The sequence below is a fragment of the Microtus oregoni genome, unplaced genomic scaffold (assembly GCF_018167655.1).
Source record: "Microtus oregoni isolate MIOR12 unplaced genomic scaffold, Mior012 000053F_ref0000044, whole genome shotgun sequence".
NCBI lineage: Eukaryota > Metazoa > Chordata > Mammalia > Rodentia > Cricetidae > Microtus > Microtus oregoni.
The window spans coordinates 14,241,967-14,255,851 of record NW_024543829.1 but is presented as its reverse complement, the minus strand read 5'-3'; positions in this window follow the sequence as shown (position 1 = coordinate 14,255,851).

Genomic DNA, 13,885 nt, shown 5'->3' with positions numbered 1-13,885 from the left:
AAAGGACATCCTGGGAACAGTGCCTGACTGAGAGGGCAGTCTGGGCAGAGGCGGGGAGTTAGAAAACAGCCGCAGCAGCGAAGTGCCATCACTGTGGCTAGGAGAAAGGAATGATGGGAAGGCAAACAACCCTTAGTGCTAAGTCGGGGAGGCTGAGGTGAATGTGAGGCCCTTGGCGGAGTTTCTGCTGGCTCTAGGTGGCTAGTGTGAAGTTCTGTCTATGATCAGTCAGGATGTCAGGTAGGTTGCATTTCCAAGATTCAAGGGCTTCCAGAAAAAGAAAGATTTCTTCTTTCTTTCTTTCTTTCTTTCTTCCTTCCTTCCTTTCTTTCTTTCTTTCTTTCTTTTTTTCCAAGACGGGGTTTTTCTCTGTAGCTTTGGAGCCTGTCCTGGAACTAGCTCTTGTAGACCAGGCTGGCCTCAAACTCACAGAGATCCGCCTGCCTCTGTCTCCCAAGTACTGGGATTAAAGGCGTGTGCCACCACCGCCCAGCTAAGAAACATATTCTGTTGTCCTCTGTCTGTCCAAACCCATGGTAGCTGTATAAGGCAGCTTATAAAAAAAGACCCAGGGTTGGTCAGAGAGACGGCAGAGTGGGTAAGAGATGTGTAGCTCTTGCATAGGACCTAACCCAGGAGAACTGATGTTTCCTTCTGGCACACACATGATGCACACACACACCATAAGTGAAACGCTTGCCCACAGAAAATAATGAAGTAGATGCTTAGCATTCATAGGGTCCTGAGTGCCATCCCTGCTACAGAACAGACCTGGTGGGACTCAGACTAAACTCTCTAGAATGTGAGGACCGGCTCCATCCTCTAGATAACACAGCAGCCTGTGGTTGAGAACCCCTTAGCAGCTTCCCACTTCTCCTCCCAAAGGCCTCCCAGGCCTCTTCCCCTCGTCACTGTTGTAAAAATCTGGAATCCTAGATTCCAAGGTGCAATTCAAGCCTTGCACCTCACAGGAGGGCTCCTAGCCTGACCCCAGTCACCAAGGGAAACATCTGAGACTCAGCATTCACTGGGGTGTTGAGCTGGGGCGTCCAACAGGTTGAGTTGAATGATCTTCACAAGCTGATTTCAGTTTGCAGGGAGTTCACCAGGCTGCAACCCTCTGGTTCCACTACAGGCCGTGGAGCACCGGTGCTGTGGTGGTTTTAAAGCAAGAGTAATAGAGGGAGTCTGCCAAAGTACAGCCCAAGTTAACAGTGTCTTTAAAAAGAGTCTTGGGTGCCCGGCAGTGGTGGCACACGCCTTTAATCCCAGCACTCGGGAAGCAGAGGCAGGTGGATCTTTGTGAGTTCAAGGCCAGCCTGGTCCACAAGAGCTAGTTTCAGGACAGGCTCCAAAGCTACAGAGAAACCCTGTCTCCGAAAGAGAGAAAGAGAGAGAGACTTGGGTGAGGGTAATAGATCAATTGGTAAAGGGCCTGCTTGCAAGCACGAGGACCTGAGTTCAATTCCAGCACCTACATTAAAAAGCCGGCATGGTGGTATACCTCATAAACCCAGCACTCAGGAGGTAGAGGCAGGTGAGACCATCCTAGCCATATCAGTGAGTTCAAGGCAAGTGACAGACCCTGTCTCAAAAACAAAGGTAGACAGTACCCTGGGAAACTATACCCGAGGTTGACCTCTCTCTTCTACATACATGAGCACACGTACATGAGTGGTTTAGGGTCTGTTGCCATTGTGGATGTCTCCATCCTTGTGATCTCATGGGACTAAGGCAGCAACTTGCTAAAGTGAGGCCGGGAGGTCTGCTCAAGCAGGACCACACAGCTTGTGGGAGAGGCCTGGGTGCTGGGCAGGTCAGGTTTTCCAGTAGCAGGAGGAGGGCAAGAGAAACAGAGGACAGCAGTGTGGGGCTGGCAGCAGGAGCCTCAGGTAGGGAGGGAAGAGACCGAGGGAGAAGAGAGGACAAGGAGGCCCAGGAAGACGTGTGTGACCCCAGAGAAGGAAGCACACCCCAGCCTTCTCCTGTCCAGCAGAAAGGGTCTGAAGTTTCTGAAGGTCACCAGGTGCCTCTTGCCCGACTCATTCTCTTTAACAGGAAATTGGTTTGGAACCAAAAATTTTGGAATCTCCAGGGAATAAAAAAGAAAACAAACTTTTAACTTATCTTTTATTTTTGAGTTGCTAATGCAGACATATGTTATAGACTCAAAGAGGCCAACAGCATCGGTTTCTCCTGCACAGGCTGTCTCACCTGTCACATGACCCTCCCTAGGGTTGGGATTCGGTCCTTTACAGCCTTTACCCAGAAGGTAGCACACCGTGTGAGTGATGGTGTGAAAGAAACGCTGTCAACAGAAACTTTAGGTGAAGAAATTCAGATTTTGAATGTTGACCTTTTCCCGGCCAAGCAGTACGCAGTTTAAGAGTGGGTACTGGCCGTTAGCCGCTCAGCAGCTGATCGCACCTGTGAGCTAGGATGGGAGGAGGTTAGATACATTCAATACATCTTACAGGATTTATTTGTGTTATCTTGAATTATGTGTCTATATGGGGTAGTAATGTCCCCATGAGTGCAGGGGCCCTCAGACTTCAGAAGAGGATTTAGGATCCCCTGGCACAATGTTTTCCCATCTTCCCAATGCTGTCACCCTTTATATAGTCCTTTATGTTGTGGTGACCCCCAACCATAAAATTATTTCATTGCTACTTTGTAACTATAATTTTGCTATTGTTATGAATCGTAATGTAAATATCTGATTTGCAGGATGTCTGATATATGACCCTAAAGGGGTCAAGACCCACAGGTTGAGACCTGCTGCTCCCGCTGCTCCCGAGCTAGAGTTATAGGTGACTTTAGCCCACTGCAAGAACAATGCACACTCTTTAAGACTGGGTTTCTCTGTGTAGCCCTGGCTGTCCTGGAACTTGCAAGTGCTGATATCAAAGGCGTGCGTCACTGTCATTTGGCACACGTGCATTTGTAAACTAGAACACACTGTGTGAGTCTATGGTATTACGGGGGCAGGTATGTGTGTCATAGTCCAAATGCTGAGCTCAGCTGACAACTCTGTGGAGTTCGTTCTTTTCTGCCATGTGAGATCCTGGGACTGAACTCAGGTGCCAGCTCTGAGCGGCTAGTGTTCTCCTGCTGCTATTTCACTGGCCTATTCAATGCATTTTTAACCCGAGTCGTTTCCAACTTCTGATTACTTTACCAGGATGTAATGTGGCACTACCAGAGGGGAAAAATGTAGTTTGTTTTAAAAAAAATTAGGGCAAATGAGGTGGCTCAGTGGTAAGGCGTTTCCCCCAGCTTGACAACTTACTTTGCCCTGGGACCCACGTGGTAGAAGGAGAGGACAGATTCCCACAAGCTGTCCTCTCACTGCCACACACATGCACAAACATGTGTGCATGCCCCTATGCCATGATGCAAACACGTGTGCATGCCCCATGCCATGATGCAAACACGTGTGCATGCCCCATGCCATGATGTAAACACGTGTGCATGCCCCCATGCCATGATGCACAACACGTGTGCATGCCCCATGCCATGATGCAAACACGTGTGCATGCCCCCATGCCATGATGCAAACACATGTGCATGCCCCCATGTCATGATGCACAAACATGTGTGTATGCCCCATGCCATGATGCACAAACATGTGTGCATGCCCCATGCCATGATGCACAAACACGTGTGCATGCCCCATGCCATGATGCACAAACACTAAATATATGCAAATTTTTAAACTTGTTTTTTTACTGAGATAGTGTCTTGTTATGGTTATCCCCAAATCTCTGGACCCAAGTGACTCTCGGTCTCATAAGTAGCAAGGAAACAGTGAGGATGACTGCAGTGTCAGGGCACTTGCCTAGCAAGCACAAGGCCACGAGTTTGATTCCCACGTACTGAAAAACAAAGCAAAACCAAGTATCGAGGCTACAGACATCACCACGTCCAGCTGTGTATCTGTAGATTAGGGGACACCATTTATGAAACAGAGCTCATAAGGTATTTATGCGCAGTTAACAACTGTGAAGTCATTACCCAGGTAAAGGCCTGAAACATCAGGGCTAGGAATGGAGCACTGTTAGAGACACAGGCCAAAGAGCCCAAGCAGAGGGTTCCCTAAGTGCCTCCCCGCCAGTTCCATCTAGAAGGGACTCTATCGATCTTTCATTATTTCCTTTTTCTTCTTTTATTTTTTTTCCTGGTACTGAACTCCCATCAAGGGCCTCGTGTGCCACTGAGCCAACCCTCCTTTGACATTTTAATATGAAACACAGTGTCCAAGCAGGCTTTGAACTTGCTGCTCAGTCCCATCCTCTCCAGAAGCTGGGATTCCATGTCTGTGCCACCAGACTCAACACGCTCTTCTCTGTGATCCTGGGGTTTGAAGACAAGGTCTCACTCATACTGGGCCAGCGCTTGCTCTGAACTCCAGCCCTGTCTGTCTTCCTTATGAATGAATGTCTTTAAAAGTAAATTTTATTTCCTTCCTTACTTATTGAGATCACGTAGATGTGTCAGCCTGGAGCTCAGCATGTAACCCAGACTGGGTGTGTCATTTATTTATTTTCATAGCAGACTTTAATTTTTATAGAAAACTTACAGAAACCAGGCTGTTGCTGCTTTCTCCAGCATTGCTACTGCACGCTGCTGTGGCAGCATTGCTGGATCGTGTCTTGTGGTCACAGTTTCTGTAACCAGGTCCTTATTAATCTGGGTTATTTATAGTTTTTTATTCTTTCTTTTTTTCTAGCCTTGAACTCACAGGTCTTCTGGCCATGCTTCCCAAATGCTGCAGTTGCAGGCCCGCATGTCCCTGCTCAGGACAGTCCTCCATTCTAAGCGGAGCTGCAGTTGGTAAAATACCCTAGTTTGTACACATGCAGGGCTATGTCTAGCAAAATGTCTAAAAGTTGAATTACAAGATCAAAGGGCCATCATTTTTAATTCTCAGAGAGAAAATAGACAGACAGATGCTGTCCCATTCCCCTTAACTAAATTGTCCCTATTTATCATCCTATTAGTGGCACAGGACAGTGCCACTTTCCCAGGACAAGAGAGTGGCCTGCAGAGTGACAGGGAACTCACACAGTCCTGCCTGGAGGCTGTGTCTCCCTTTGCCCTTCTGAGCTGGTGGCTGAAGGAGGTGGGCAGGGTCTATGCAATGGCAGAGTAGGCCACAGGCAGGAAAGAGTCCTGTAACTACCTTCCCGGCCCTCACCTCAGCCCAGAGGGCTGACCCCTGGAGCTGTGACCAGAGGCATGTGAAAACTCAGGCCTCATCACCAAGGGCTGGGAAAGCTGACCGAAAAGAGCTGAGCCCATGTACTGAAATGGCCGTCTTGCAACTTCCTCTCATGGTTGAGACACTGGGAGAGGCTCCTGGGGCCCCCAGCCTGTGTCACTTGGGCCCCTCAGAGCTCCCCAAACTTTGGTCACAGCACAGGGCTGACGCTTGAGAGAGTCAACCAGTATTTACTTGGGTTCTCTAGATTCAAGATGACCAGAAGAGGCAGGAATCTTTTTCTGCCCTTATGGCAAGGACAGAGAGATGACAGTCAGTAGCTGGGTGGCTTTGTTAGAAGCAAACAAGCCTTCCTATGGAGCGAGCATGCAGCCGAGGAGGGGCTCAAAAGTCTTAAACGGGACAAGCAGGGCGGACAGGCAGTTCTGAGCAAGGACAGCGGAGCAGCCCTGTAGGACCTGTGCTCAGCCTTGGTTCTGCTCGTTGGGCACAGTGATGGGTACTCATCAGATCTGAAGTTGCTTCCACCACCATCTCCCTGGGATCAGGCCACAGAGGGTCTGAAGCGGTTTGCATCTTGCAGAGTTCCTCAGCCAACCCAGAACAGAAAAGGCAGAGAAAAGCTCCAGCAAATGCTTTTTAGTACAGTGAGCAGCTGGCATCTATGGGACACCTACTGTTTGTCAATGTGAATTCATTCTGTCTTCCTGTGGTTCCATGAGGCAGGCCTCATCACTGCTGCAGGTAAAAGAAATGAGGCCAGAGAGGTGAGGGTAGTGCAAAGGACACACACCTACTGGTGAGTGGGGCTGGAGGCACCTACAGCTCCGAGTGCCCAAAGGCCTGGGCTTCTGTAGCTGTCCTAACTCTAGAGAAGACTTCTTTAGCTCTTACTGTTCAGAACTGAAGCCCACAACTTGGGGACCTGTGATGGAATCCAGCTAGCCCTACCCCCATGCCAGCCAGAAGACACTACTCAACATTCCCAGAACCTCTTTCTCAATCTCCCACAGGCTTTGCTCATGGGCTCACCCGGTTCCACACCCTAAAGGGCACTATCCCTCCCGGGTTTAACTCGCCCACACTGCCCTTTCTGCAGTTTGCCCTGTCTCTCCCAAGCCTTAGTTTCCCCTCCTGTTCTATTCCAGTCCCTGGTGCCTGTGCCCAGCACCAGCGCCCAGATCAGCCCACATGTCTCTGACACTTGCTCTACCCCGGCTCCTGCTGACCAGGCCGCAGATGCGGAGTTCACCTCCTGGCCACATCACTCAGCCTCGGGTACCTCAAACCCACCGCCACCCACAGCGACTTCCGTCTGCTCACCACGGGCAGCACCACACCCTCAGCTTGCTCACCGAGGACAGGAGCTGCTTCCCCACTTAGGCCCCCTCCTCTGTGGAGCCCCCTTTCTAAGGTCCTCTGGACCTGCCCCTCGTGGATTGGCTGTGTGCCCTTCTGTGGAGTTCCTTCCCCTCTCCAGAGCTCAGGCTCGGCTCAGCTCTAAAGAGAAGCACCAACAAGAACCACATCCCAGCCTCGTTTCCAAGATCAAAGTCCACATTGTGCGTCTTCTTCCATGGCCTTTGCAAATGCTCCCCGAGGCCTGCAGAGAACAGGCACACAGCTCCCAAGCAGTCAGGATGACCCTGTCCCTGCCCCTCCTCCTCTGCATGGGTGAGAGCAAGGAGCCCACTCCTAGGCACCTCTGGTTCTTCATCCCCGGATTCTAGCGATCATAGGAGAGGCCTCTAGATATGGAGGTGGGGATTTCTCAAGGCTAACTGAGGGAGTAGGTACACTGTGTGGGGCATCCCAGTCTGGGAAAGACCTAGTCCCATCTCCAGAACTTAGCATCTTGCTTAGTTCATAGTCCTTAGAGATCCTGAGAAAAACAGTCAGAGACTGGCAGAGAAGAGCTGGGAGATGGCCTATCTCTGCTGTGGGGCGAGTCCCCCCACCCTAAAGGCAGTGTCTCTGAACAAGAAAGAGCAGGGCCCCTGTGACTGAATGAGTGGGCTTTTTTACAAGAAGGAAAACTAAGAAAGAAAGAGCTCCCACTGCTGTGGGCCCAGCACACTTGGGCAGGGGTTTCTTCTACTTTACAGATAAACAACGGGCTCACCTCAGGCCGCACAGGTGGAAAGGGGCCACGTCTGCCTCCCCTCAGATCTCACGCTGGATGGGAACGGTGTGTGTTCCCTGAGGCTGTGCGTTTGAGGGTTTTGTGACAGGGTTGAAAGAGGGGTGCTAAGTGAGGTTTCTGAGTTCAATTCCCGCGCCATGGGGCCTAACGTCAGTGTGCAGCTACCCAGCCTCCCCACTTGGGTGGGAGAGAGCCCAGTACATTGGGCCTGGAAGGAGTTAATTTTGTGAGGGGCCTGAGTGAATCAGACACTCCGCAGGCTGCAATGGAAATTCCCTGTGCATGGCATGTGGTCACCCAGAAAAGGGAAACGGTGCTTTTCGGAGCAGAGGACAAAGGGGGCTGGAGCCTGGGAGCAGACGCCTGCCCGGGTGGGGCTGGCAAGGGTGTTATCAACAAGGAGACTTGGCCTCTGGCTCTGTCCAGGCTGAGTAGGAGGGAGGTGAGGGCTGCCAGGTTTTGCTATGGTTTTGTCTGAGGGCCTTGGTAGATGAGTAGAAATTCAGCAAAGTCAAGAGCAAAGAAAGGCGCCCAGGCTATGGGAACCACTGAGCTGAGGCATGGGGTGTGACTCAGCGTGGATGCCCAATGCATTGCTTTCCCCCTTCTCCCATCCCGGGCAACATCACTGCTCCTCTCGTCCCCCACAGCCTTCTCTTGGAACTCTTGGGATTTTGTAGTTCATTTGCGTTCCCCATTCAATCACAGGTTTCCAGGGCCAGAAAATGAGTCTCAGCTACAGAAACATGGGGCACCTGGCACGGGGCACCTGGCACAGGGCTGGCTAATGTTTGTGAGGATTCAGAGAACTGGACTCTAAGTCTCAGAGAAGCGGTAAGACTCAGCCAGCTGACTGTGGATGAACCAAGTTCACACTAGTGCCTTCCCTCAGCCAGGACATGGTGAGGGAGGACTGAGCAGGCGGAGAAGGCCAGGGCTACTGTAACTAGGGGAGCGGAGGTGGCTCATGGTCTAAGGCTTGCTTCCTCCTTGGGTCCTCTCTGCTGCTTCTGTCCTGTCACAGCTGGGATATGTCTGTCCTGCCAAGAGAAAAACTGAGGAGCGAAGGGGCCAGGCAGGGAGAGATAGGGTGTGAACCTCTAGCCTGGCACTTAAGAGTGTGCCCTTGGCTGCATGGCTGCCTCTCGGAGCCTCTGTTTCCACTTTATGATGGGTAGTGAGACAGAAGGTGGCTGTGGGCTGTGAGCCCGTGCCAGAAGCTGTCTTCCCTCAGTAAGGGTTTTCTTTTTATTTGATTTGAGACAGGGTCTCATATCATCCAGGCTAGCCTTGACCTTGGTATTTATCAAAGGATAACTTTGAACTTCTGATCCTCTCGTACTCACCGAGTGCCGGCATCACAAGTGGGTACCACAACTGTTTCTATGGTGCTGGGGACCAAGCTCAGGGCTTTGTGCCTACTGAGCTGCACTCAGCCTCCAAGTAACGGCTTTCGAGCCTTCTGAAGTACCAACCTGCCTACTAAGTACCTCCTAAACAGTGCTGGGCTCAGCTCAAGGCTGGACCCTCACAAGCTTGGCCTGAAATTCAACTTTGTAGAATGATGACCAGAGCTCCCTGCCAAGAAGCATATTACGAGGGCCCCAGGGACTCCAGTACCACCCAAGTTGGTTAAATCTCTTGACTCCACATATCCACTGCGAAGGTTAAGAACGGCCAGAGAAGACACTCTTGGGCGGAGGCCTGAAGCTCGGTGGCGGCCATTGAGGTTGGACCTTTTCCAAGTGTGAAAGGGAACTGAGAACTGTGGGAATGTGTTTGTGCAGGCCAGGGTGGGCTGGCACTGCTGGGAGGGGACAGCTCCAAGAGCGCTGATTGTTGGGGTCCTGGGATGGAAAGAAGGGGACCCCCAGGAAAGTACTGTGGGGGTCAGAGGTCATTGTGAGGTGCTTGCAGAGAGTCTAGAGCTGACCAGGCAGTGGGAGGCTGGGAGGCTGTGCGGGAAGGAAAGAGGAAGCCACGGAGAGAGGGGGCTGGGCCAGTGGGGACGGAGTGGGAGTGGGGGCTGGGGGCCTGGAGCCACTTTGGCCACAGCCACTTCACTTCTCCCGGTTTCGGTTTGTAAATAGCTCTGTGCTGGAGGAATGTGCCCTGTCCGTCTATAACCTGTGTCCAGTGAGGCTTGGGCCTGAGGGGCCTTGTAGATGCTTAAAGCCTGAGGTTCGAGGATCACAGGCAGCCTTTGGTCTGAGTAGGTGGATTCTGGTGGGCCCAGCTCTGGGCAGTCAGACCTGTGGTCACTGAGGTAATGCAGCTGGACTGGAAGAGCTGCAGAACTTGATGACCTGGCCAGATGGTGCTTATTTATAACTGGGCCTCCATGGCCGGGGCAGCTGCTATGTCGCCAACTCAGCACCCAGACCCAGTGCACGGAACTGTGAAGGCCAGGCTGGTCCGACCGACGGCCACTTAGCCTGAGCCTCAGGGTCAGGGGACTCCAAAGTTCCTTCAACTGAGACTGGTCTCTTGTGATTGGTAAATCTTGGGATTAGAAGGGAGCTTCCTGTGGAGTACACATCTCAAAGCATCCTAGACCAACGAGGTCTACCTCATTTGGTCCACAAACTCGCCAGGGTCCAGGGGGTTGGGCCTCAGCCTTCTGGAAGCCTTGCTCTCTGCAAGGCCACACTAAGCAGAGTCATCCCCTTCTGTTCTCGAAATACCAGCTCATGAGCAAAGCAAACAGCTTCGGGAAGAGGCGATGCCAACCTCAAGGCGTGCCCCTATGGCAACACCCATCTCACTCTGGCAAGCAGGCTGACTGCTAGAGACAGGAGTGGGTCTCCTCCAGGGCTCCTGGGACACTTCATATGGGCCTCCATCCCCTTGGGAGATGGGACCCCTGCAAATGACCGCTAGCCTTCTAAGGAAGGGTGTTAGGGTGTCAGGTCCTTTCCCAGTGTTCTGATTAACTAGATACCCACTATTGTCCCTCTGTTCCATTAACACCAGGTCCTGGTGGGTCCCACCTGGTGACTTACCCTCTTTCTGTCTCTGCAATTTCCCTTTCTGCCAAGGTCTATGCCAAGTCCCACCTCTGGGGGGCTCAGCTTCAGTGCTGTCCCCAGAGTTGTGGCTCTTGGGATGTGAACCTCAGCGATGTTAGAACTAGGGCCTATGCGGACTAGGAATTTTACATCATGGCTGCCATGACACTCCACAAAACCAGAAACCAAGGGCTGGATCATGGAAGAGACTTGGAGTGGCGTTTAGAGAGAGTAAGCCAGAAGAACCATGTGCCCTCACTGCCAGCCTGGCTCCATCCCCCCAGGTGCTGACCAGAGTCAGATGCCTGACTTTCCCCCTTTTGACAGGTGTTGGATAAGCCAAGACTAGGCGTCAATGTGGGCATGGCCACCCACTCCCCAGATCTGAGTGCTAGGCCCCTCAGTCCTTCTGGGCAGGGTCAGCGTGCCCAGCCTGGAGCCGCCCTGGCTGCAGCTGCCCCCTATTTCCACATCGGCAGCAGCAAGGCCGGTGCCTGAGAAAACAGGAAGCGCCCGGTCACCACAGGAAGCATGTGTGCGCTGCCTCCCCACCCCCTGCCCATTGCAAAACGCCAACAGCCCTATTACCACAGGCACCACACAGGGGCTGGGAGAAACGCTCCTGCCACCAGGCCTGCGGAGGAGCAGACAGACCCTGGCTTGCAAGAGCAGGGCTTAGGCTGATGTCCCACTGCGACCTAAGGGAGACTAGAATTTTCTGGGCCCTCAGATCTCAGGTCATTTTTCTTCAAGATTCTTGACCCACTACACAAACTGGACTGAGTCAGGCCTTCTGTGTCTGCCCTTAAGTCAGAATATGGGGTCAGGGGTTACAGAGAAGCCATGTCTCCAATATGGTATTTACCACTTGGAGACACCTGGCCTTCAGAGCCTGACCGAGACCTTTAGCCCTGAGCCTGCCATCTCTCGCACCCCAGGAAGCCTGTTGCTGTGGAACCCACACCTGCTTTACCTCTGCCCAGACAGTACTTTGCCCAGCTTGGGGTAGCCTGCCTTTGGAGACCAGGGCCCCTCCCCTCCTACCCTGTCTGCCCGACTCACCTCTCGCTCCTGGTCCCCATGCCCTGCCCTTGGAAAGAGATGGTAGTCCAGGAAGGCTGAGGCCCAGGGCCTGTGGAGGCCTGTGTTCCTCCAACCCCGGGGGACAGCAAGGAAAAGAGAAGAGAGCAGAGCATTTCATGGCTATAATAAATCAAAGGGGGAAGTCAGAGCCGGAGAAATAACAAACTTCCCTAGCCTGGGCACGGGGACCTGCCAGGCAGCAGCACGGGGCACCCCGTAACCTTCCCTCCTTCCTTCTGCCTTCTCCAGCCAGCGCCCAGATCGGTTCTGCAGCCTAGGCTCCTCACCTGCCCAGAGCCTCCTCCCAGGTGTCTACCCACCAAGCCTCCTCACTGCTCTCTGGGACTGTGCGCTCCTGACCAGGAAACTCAGGTCTTGATTGCCTCCTAAGAGGCACAGAAAGCCCCAGTCTGTGTGCCAGTCCTGGAGAGTGTATGTCAGAGTGCCTAGCAAAAGGGCATGAGGATGATGTCAGAACAGCAGCCTCAGGGCACAGAGCGAGAGAGAGCCTCTGAGACTGTGGACAAAATCCGTGGGGCAGAGTGGACAAGTGTCTGTGAGAGAAGATGGCTGAAGCAGGGAGTAGAGGCAGAGATGGCCCTGCACCGCGACAACAGGCCAGGCCTTTTCCTTGCCCTTGCTCTTTTCCCAGCCCCCAGTTCCCATAGGATGGAACCATGGTGTGTCTCCCTAAATTGCCCACTTAAGGAAAAGACTGAAAGAGGCACCTTTATAAAAGAGGTGCCCCTTCCATGTTAATAAGGATGAAGCCAGGCAGTGGTGGTGCACACTTTTAATCCCAGCACTCGGGAGGCAGAGGTAGGCGAATCTCTGAATTTAAGGGCAGCCTGGTGTAGAGAGGGAGTTCTAGGACAGCTAGTGATACAAAGAGAAACCCTGCCTCAAAAACAAAAACAAAAACAAAAACAAAAAAAAAAAAGGATGAAAATTTGTTTGGACTTGTGAGATGAGAAATTTCATATTTTTTTTCTAGCTTTGGGGTTTCCACGACCAGGAGTCCTTCTTTCTGCTCCTCCTCCACTGTTGGGGTACAGGTGAGGAAGGGGATGCAGACGCCTCTGCTGATGACCTTATGATGTGGTGAACTCCTGCTTTCTCCAGTTCTCTGCCCTCACTATGAGCCCTAGCTTCACGGTGACATCTGGACAGCTGCCATCCTGGAGTGCCTAGGGGACTGACATTCTTTGGTGCCTCAGTTTCCTCCACACTGGAACAAGATCACACCAGTTCACTGGCAGCCTTGCCAGGCAGTGAGCCCTGGTGGAGAGCAGGCTCTCTGTAGAGCCAGACAACAGACCCTGGAGTGTGTGCTGTGTGAGCCTTGGTAAGTGTATTCACCTCCCTGAGCCACAGATCCCGAATCTAAAAAAAGGAGGAATGCTTACTTTTAAGCTGCAAGCCTTGCAAACAAAGTTTGGAATGGGGCCTCTGGTGATCCTGCGGCCAGTACCGTACCACAGTCTCCTTCCTGCCTCCTCCCGAAATCCCCACTTCCTCCCCTACACCTGACTGACTTAGGTGAGAACCTTGACTCCCCATTCTTCTCTGAGCACACCAGGGCCCCTGGCCTTGCTTTGACCTTTCCTGGTCTGGGAGAATGCCATAACGGGGCTTCTCAGCCCTCAACCAAGGGGCTCCCCCTTGGGAACAGAGACCTTGGAGGCCTCAGCTTCTGCTGTGGGGGACTCCCATTTCTGCTGGCACTTCTTGCCCATCATGTCTGTTTAGATGCCCTGTGGCGTTCAGCAGTCCATTTGCTTATTAACATCTTAGTACTTGCTGTTGTGGGATTAGCTCCATTTTAAAGGCGAGAAAACTGAGGCCCAGGGCAGAAGAGTGACAGAAACCAGGTGACCCAAGCTAGCTGAGTCCTGAGCCCACCAGCCTGTTTTGTTTAGAACCCTACCACTGCCGGGCCAGTGGCCATCCCTTCCCGGATCTCTGCTTTGGTGCTATCCTGATCCTGCCTGGAAGATGCTAGAGTTGGGGAAACTCCCTCAGGTGTCTGCAAGAACAGAGATCACGAAATCTAAAAAGAGAATTGAACATAGTGATATATGCATGTAATCCCAGCAATTGGGAAGTGGAGACGGAAAATCAGAAATTCAAGGTCATCTTAAAGTACACAGCAAGTTCCAGACCAGCCTGGGGTGCATGAGACTCTTTATTAAAAACAAACGAACAGGGACAGCAAGATGCTTATTTGGTAAAGGTGCTTGCCACCAATCCTGACAACCTGAGGTCAGTCCCCAGGACTCCCATGGTGGAATGAGAGAGCAGATGCCTGTAAGTTGTCCTTTGATTACCACATGTTCATCACGGTATGTTCTTGTGCAAGCACACACACAGGCTCTCAGTGTAATGATAACAGCTTAAAAAACAGAATATGAGGCCGGGCATGGCTGGTGC